General features: G+C 48.0%; 1 protein-coding gene across 4 annotated transcripts in view; it reads left to right on the top strand.

Annotated features, from left to right (window-relative positions):
• Positions 1 to 308: 308 nt before the first annotated feature.
• LRRC8D (leucine rich repeat containing 8 VRAC subunit D) overlaps positions 309 to 7,853 on the top strand; it is a 109,753-nt gene continuing 102,208 nt past the window's right edge. The window contains exon 1 of one of the 4 annotated variants that reach the window (XM_024119593.3): positions 309 to 435. The gene's annotated coding sequence lies outside the window, so the exon portion shown is untranslated. Of the gene's footprint in view, positions 436 to 639; positions 883 to 1,200; positions 1,320 to 7,853 lie in introns of those variants that run through there. The other 3 variants (XM_007113552.4, XM_007113550.4, XM_007113551.4) reach the window with 3 other exon arrangements.

Here is a 7,853-nt window from a genome sequence, read left to right as displayed (position 1 = left end):
CGGAAGCGCCCCGACCTCCGGCAGACGCGGGAGAGCCGACGGGGGAGAGAGCTCGCCATCACATGGAGGCCCGAGCCCGCCCCATTGGCTGCGGCCGAGCCAGTCGCGGCGCTCGCTGGCTGCGGTTGGTCCCAGAGCTGCAGCGCCTGCACGGGCCCGGAGTCCATGTTACGCTTTGTTTAATTCCCCCCGCTACAGAGTCATGTGCTGCTGCTCCCGTCGCCGTCGCCGCCGCTGCCGCCGCCCGTGGTGCCCCGGCTCCTCCGCCGCGCTTCGAGGTGGCAGCCGCGGGCGGGGCCGCGGAAGCAGGGTCCTGGGCGCCGCGCGCCTCCGCCGCCCCGGCACGTCCGGGAGCAGCCACCGCACGCCGCAGGTGATGCCGCCACCTCCCGCCTCCGCCTAAGCCGGGGCTAGGCGGCCAAGCTGCCCCCCAAGGTTGGTGCGCGCCTCTCCGGGGCAGGGGCCGGGGGCTGCGCCGGTGGGAGCCGCGCCGGAGCCGACGCGCGCCACCCCGGCGCCGGCGACCTGCCCCGCGGCGCCGCGGCCCGAGAGGAGGCTGCGGCTGGGACCTCGCTGACGGGGGGCCAGGAGCCCGGGGACGGGGGAGGCGAGCGGGGCCGGGCCGGGCGCCCGCCTCGGCCCGCTGGGGCCCGAAGATCGTTCCGCTTTCGGCAATTTGAGCGGCGGGCGCCGCGGCAGCCGAGTGGGCCCCGCGAGAGGTCGGTGCCTGCGACCGCCTCCCTTCGGCTCCCCCCACGCGCGCTCCATTCTCTCGCCTCCCTCCGCCCCATCGGAAGGGCGGGGAGACCCGGTTACGGCTCCGCTGATTCTTCCCGGAGGTGGGTGTTTGGTGTCTGGCCTCGCTGGCCCGCTGCCCAGAAGGTGAGCCCTTCAACTTCTCCAGAAACGCTTTCCCTCCGCCTTCTTCCCGCGCCGGGTGGGCTGGGCTGGGAAGTGAGAGCCCGCCCCGCCCTCAGCGCGAGAGGGAGGGAGCCGGGGGCCCGCAGGTGCACCCAGCCCGCCCCGGGCCATCTCCGGGTTGGGTACCGGTATAATCCGCTTCTAGCTTGTTTGGAAGCGTGGGCACTTGGGAGCCGGACTTCTGCTCGAATCCCGTTCAGTGGCTTGGGAAGGAGGAGGCTTGGGGGTGGTTGTTCAGGGAATCATCGCCTCCGCTTACTGGAGGGTTGATAGGGGCCTTCCTCTTTCTCTCCCCCTTCATTTGGGGTATCCCTTATGGATAAAGAGATGAGTTTTTTTGGTTTCTTACAAAGCCAGCCGCGGTAAAGAAGAGCTGCCGCAGGTCGAGGGGAGGAGAGGTAGGTCCCTGCTGGAGAGGAAGAGGAGGGGTATGCGGCCCCATTTGGATACGCAGTTGGGGGTGTATGTGGCAGAAGGTGGGGACGTAGGGTTTCAGGAAAGAAATAGTGCAAAGGTGAGAGTGTGGGAGCACTCAGGAGGCGCAGGGAATGGGGAATAGGTATCGGGGGTCCTAGCCGACTGTGGGGCCCAACTTGAGCCACTTGGACTCCTATGTGGCTCCTTCTGTTTTGCAGATTTTCTCCTTTCCTTCTTGACTTTGAAAAAATATTGCTTGTTGGGCAAAGAAAGCTTTGAGGACATATTTTGAGAGATTCAAGAGAGAGCTGACTTATGGAAACTTTCCTTAGCAGCTTTGATAATAAAATTCTAGTCAGGCTGCGTTTATTGAGCACCTATTATGTGTTCTGTGCCAGACGTTGGAAGAGTCTGGGCAGGCAGGGAATTCCCGTCTGCAGTACTGGTGAGGGCTGTTTACTTCATAAACAACCGAAGGGCTCTTCCAAGTGCCAAGAATGACAGTGATTCAGACCTTCCCCGCCAGAGCTTCTGGGGCCTCTGCATGGTACAGACCTGTGGGAAGAACCCTGCACCATTCCCAGTAAATGGGGTCTTCAGACAGCATTTATTTTTACAGCCCATTAATAACTGACCAGGCACCTCCCATCAGCTAGGACACGTGAGAGTTGTCTCTTTTCCTGTATTCTACATCAAGTGACTAAAACCCTGTTAAAATACAAGAACAATCTAGGAAAGATCCTGAGATGAAAATTAGGTAAAATAGGGTTCCGGCGAAGTCGTTGGTCTCTATAGGTTAGTAAGGGAGCCTCCCATGAAATGATTAGGTAATCCATAGAGCTGGGGAAAAAGCAATCCAAAATCTTAAATCGGCATGGTTTATTTATATATTTGAACATTTTATCTTAGATTTGTCTCATTTTTATTGAGGGCGTGTGAGTGTGTACTTTGTTGATTAAAACCTAACACATTAGAAAGTTGGAGAGGAAACTGTCCTTACACGACCCAGTCCTCCAGTCTCTTCATGACCATGTGGAATGGTGTATGATGCAACAGTTAAAGTATTGAGCCATATTTGTATCCTTTTCTTTCTGCCAAGGTTTACAGAATTTAAAAAACTTGGTCAAAACTTGACCTTTTTTTTCTTAATTTTTATATTGAGCAGAACTTTTTTGATTAATTTTTTTAAAGTGTGCTGTGTTTGTAAGGTCCCAATAGCTAAATTATTTTGGTAGCTGTATTTTGGAAATCAGACTTGGTTTCGTCTCAGTACTGTAGGTAAATTGGCACTAGCTATGAAAAAGTCAAAGTTTTGTCAAAACTGTGTGCTCATGAGTACATATGTTCTTGAAATGGCAGCTGGTAAGGGATTTCACATATTTTTCATGTATCATTGGAGCTGATGTTGACATTCTGAGAAATGCCAGCCAATATTTATTGAGTACCAGCAAGAAGCAGAGAACCAGAGTGGGTGCTGTGATGCCCTAACCAGGAAGGAGAGAATTCTTGTACGAATAGAGGGCAAGTAAGACTGCCCACATGAGGACACCACCAGAAGCAAGGGATTGCATTTGTCTAGGAGGCCAAGGAATACGGAGACGAGACGGAAAGGGTGTTTGGAGCCAGCCAGGAGTGTTGTGTGTGTTGGGGAAGAGGGAAGGAGCACATATTAGGGGAAGCGTTGAGGTGTGTCATGGGTCAAAAATAGGTTTGCCTGGCTGGAGCGGAGAACATGAAGGGAGGTAGAGGGGATCTAGTTAGTGGAAAACTTGAACCACAGGTCAGTGGTGTCAATCATTTGCCTCAAGAGTGGGTCTCCACCGGGGATGACTTTGCCTCCCAGCAGACATTTGGGAATATCTGGGCACGGTTTTATTTTTGCTTGTCCTAGCTAGGAGGCAGGTGCTGCTGACATCTAGTGAGTAGAGGCCGTGGATCCTGCTAAACATCCTGCAACGTGCAGGATATCCCCCATGACAAAGAATTATCCCATCTGAAACGTCAGTAGTGCCAAGTTTGAGGAACCCTGCCTAGACAGGGAAGGTAAAGGCCACTGTGAAGTGAAGTTACATCTCAGAATAGGCCTTGAAGGAGGTGGTTTTGACATGTGAGGAAGGACGTTGAGGTTGGGAAGCCAATCTAGGAGACTTCTGCTGTGCTCAGGCCAGAAGTGGTTAGGATCTGGGCAAATTCGAATCAGAGAAAAAGGCAGTTTTGAGAGATCGTGGTAGATGAGCTAGCAGGGCAGTATAATATTGGGTAAGTGGAGAGTCACATAATTAGAATTGGTATTTTAGAGAAGTCTTGGTCTAACTTCTTTACTTTAGTAAATTCTTATACTTGTGAGGTAGCCTCTGTTTAAACACCACCAGGAACAGGGACCTCTGTATTTATGAAGACATGTCATCATATCTTTGGACTGTGTGTATGATTATTATTTGAGCTGAAGACTGCCTCCCCGAAACTTTGTTCTGTTGATTCGTTTCCTCTGGAACTACCCACTTCCCCAGGACAGCCCATCGAATGGGCAAAGACAGAATGATGTCCCCCCTCTTGGCCCTCCAGCTGATTAACTTTTCTCAAAGCAAAATAGTCCCAATTCTTTTCACAGTCCTGCATGGGACATGGTTTCTGTCTTCTCAGTTTGTCCACATCTCTCATAGAAAGTTATGGCGACTGGAATTGAATATGGTAATTGAGACCTGATCTGGTTCACAAAGAGTACAGTAGGACAGCTATTTCCTGAGACCAAGGCACAAGCATCTACTTTCTGCAGCTTAAGCTTACAAAACTGCCCAGCACAGACTCATGTACAGGATTCTGGACAGTCAAAACTCCCAGATATTTGTTGTATGAGCTGCTGCATCCTGTGTTCATCATGCGGGGGGTGTGTGTGTGTGTGTGTGTGTGTGTGGGTGTGTGGGTGTGGGTGTGTGTGTGTGTGTGTGTGTGTGTGTGTGTGTGTGTGTGTGTGTGTGTGTGTAGTTGAATGGACGTTTTTTGGTTTGTTTTTGCCCCTGTTCAGTGCTATCCTATTTATTTTGGTCCAGTCTTCAGGCCTTTTGAGATTTTAAAATCTTAGTTCTGCCTTGTAATCACATGAGAGAGGAGTGGAGGATGACTTTGTCAAAAGCTTTGTAGTCACTTATATTAATACTTCATGAAACCCAGTACTTTGTTTGGCACTGCTGGTCCTGTTTGAGAGCTGGGCATGCTGGGTGATGGAGGTGAATTCCGGGGGTTGATTAGCCCCAAGTTTAGGGGCGTCTGAGAAATTTGTGTTCGTGGCCAAGCTACACTGAGTTTGGCTCTAGCTAATGTTTGCACCTGAGGTGCCCTTTCGAAATTATTTCAGGCTGTTGCAAGCTTCTGAAATCGGTACTCCTCTGGGGTCTTTGTAATTCTGTTTAGACATCTGGAAGAGCATTGCTAATGTTCTGTGCAAATCTGAAGCTTGCCAAATCTGAGTTGCTTTTGAAATTTGTGAAGAGGTAAACTGGGTTAATAACTGGTATTGGCAAAAACCATGGATGAAGTTTGTTCCCACTCAGGCTAAGTGTTTTATTTTCTTCTTCTTCTTGGTTTTTTTTTTTTTTTTTTGCTAGTATGCCTGAAATACTTCATTAGTGACAGCTTTACATTTGGGGAAGGGGAGTGGGTGTTGGGGATTAGAGATAGGCCTTTCTCCCAGTACTAAGCTTTAGCTTGTTGGTGGTGTAATATCACACTTAACAGATTTCACATATCTTCACTGAGAAGACATTAGGAAATTACCATTCTTGGATGTCTTTTGAAGCAGACAGGTCAGAAATCCTAGGTAACTTAGTGCCAAGTTCTCCAAATGTTCTAGATCTATCCAGCAAACTAGATTTAAATAAATTACTTGATTCAGGTGGTCGCCATCCAACAGTGTAGAGAGTGCTAGAACAAAATTCCAGATCTCATTGCCAAAATGTGTAACCTCTTTGTTATGAATGTCCATTATGCCCCAATTCATTGCAGGTGTGTTGCCTGTCGAGATGGTACAGTCTGCTTGCTCTCACTTCTGTGCTAGCCCACATGGGAAACCTGTCTGTATCCTCTGGAGATGAAGGCTATTCCTATGAGAAGAAGGGATTTTTGTGAATTTATGAGATTTCTTGAAGGGGGAAATATTTGAAAACCCTTGGAGACTGTCCTTTTACACTTTCAAAGGCTGTATCAAAGTTGAAGTCACCTTGGGATTGAGGATTCAGTGTATCATTTTTGAGCAGGAGGAGAGAATTGTATAGATAGGAGTGATCAACGTTTGAATTAGATAGATGAGGAAATTGAGGCCCGTGGAGCTGACGTAGTGACAGAGCAGGCATTAGAATCCACCTACCTTAAAGACCACAAATTAAGTCTAAGGCTAAAGACATCTCTGCTTGGAGGTGTGTAAACAGTGGGGTCCCTTAGGTCTTACTTACATAATTGATCCAAAAGAAGGAGTACCCAGTGGAATTTCTAGGTTTACAGATGACAGTAAGCTCTTCTGAATTATGAAATAGCTAACCAATGGGGATTTACTCCAGTGCAACTGCTAGGATATGTTAGTTATCAGAAGATTTGCAGGTGAGTTTCTTTGTGGGCAAATTTGAAGTCAGGTATTAAGGAGGGAATTATGGAGCTGTCATAGGATGATGTTTTGGTGGGAAAATCCAGGAAAGGGCTTTGAAAATACTTGCACAGCGTTGTCCCAGCTTGTTATTGCAGATTAAAAAGGACAGGAAATACTAAGCTTCATCAAAAGATTTTGGCAACAAAACAGAAAATACAGTCTTAATTGAGTTTCTACTGTGCTTTGTTCAAAGCATGGGCACCTGGGCTTCCCTGGTGGCGCAGTGGTTGCGAGTCCGCCTGCCGATGCAGGGGACCACGGGTTCGTGCCCCGGTCCCAGAGGATCCCACATGCCGCGGAGCGGCTGGGCCCGTGAGCCATGGCCGCTGAGCCTGCGTGTCCGGAGCCTGTGCTCCGCAGCGGGATAGGCCACAACAGTGAGAGGCCCGCGTACTGCAAAAAAAAAAAAAAAAAAAAAAAAGCTTGCCAAATCTGAGTTGCTTTTGAAATTTGTGAAGAGGTAAACTGGGTTAATAACTGGTATTGGCAAAAACCATGGATGAAGTTTGTTCCCACTCAGGCTAAGTGTTTTATTTTCTTCTTCTTCTTGGTTTTTTTTTTTTTTTTTGCTAGTATGCCTGAAATACTTCATTAGTGACAGCTTTACATTTGGGGAAGGGGAGTGGGTGTTGGGGATTAGAGATAGGCCTTTCTCCCAGTACTAAGCTTTAGCTTGTTGGTGGTGTAATATCACACTTAACAGATTTCACATATCTTCACTGAGAAGACATTAGGAAATTACCATTCTTGGATGTCTTTTGAAGCAGACAGGTCAGAAATCCTAGGTAACTTAGTGCCAAGTTCTCCAAATGTTCTAGATCTATCCAGCAAACTAGATTTAAATAAATTACTTGATTCAGGTGGTCGCCATCCAACAGTGTAGAGAGTGCTAGAACAAAATTCCAGATCTCATTGCCAAAATGTGTAACCTCTTTGTTATGAATGTCCATTATGCCCCAATTCATTGCAGGTGTGTTGCCTGTCGAGATGGTACAGTCTGCTTGCTCTCACTTCTGTGCTAGCCCACATGGGAAACCTGTCTGTATCCTCTGGAGATGAAGGCTATTCCTATGAGAAGAAGGGATTTTTGTGAATTTATGAGATTTCTTGAAGGGGGAAATATTTGAAAACCCTTGGAGACTGTCCTTTTACACTTTCAAAGGCTGTATCAAAGTTGAAGTCACCTTGGGATTGAGGATTCAGTGTATCATTTTTGAGCAGGAGGAGAGAATTGTATAGATAGGAGTGATCAACGTTTGAATTAGATAGATGAGGAAATTGAGGCCCGTGGAGCTGACGTAGTGACAGAGCAGGCATTAGAATCCACCTACCTTAAAGACCACAAATTAAGTCTAAGGCTAAAGACATCTCTGCTTGGAGGTGTGTAAACAGTGGGGTCCCTTAGGTCTTACTTACATAATTGATCCAAAAGAAGGAGTACCCAGTGGAATTTCTAGGTTTACAGATGACAGTAAGCTCTTCTGAATTATGAAATAGCTAACCAATGGGGATTTACTCCAGTGCAACTGCTAGGATATGTTAGTTATCAGAAGATTTGCAGGTGAGTTTCTTTGTGGGCAAATTTGAAGTCAGGTATTAAGGAGGGAATTATGGAGCTGTCATAGGATGATGTTTTGGTGGGAAAATCCAGGAAAGGGCTTTGAAAATACTTGCACAGCGTTGTCCCAGCTTGTTATTGCAGATTAAAAAGGACAGGAAATACTAAGCTTCATCAAAAGATTTTGGCAACAAAACAGAAAATACAGTCTTAATTGAGTTTCTACTGTGCTTTGTTCAAAGCATGGGCACCTGGGCTTCCCTGGTGGCGCAGTGGTTGCGAGTCCGCCTGCCGATGCAGGGGACCACGGGTTCGTGC

This window comes from Physeter macrocephalus, chromosome 4 (assembly GCF_002837175.3).
Source record: "Physeter macrocephalus isolate SW-GA chromosome 4, ASM283717v5, whole genome shotgun sequence".
NCBI lineage: Eukaryota > Metazoa > Chordata > Mammalia > Artiodactyla > Physeteridae > Physeter > Physeter macrocephalus.
Note: the sequence above shows the minus strand (reverse complement) of the source record. Positions and strands in the feature narration are given on the sequence as shown.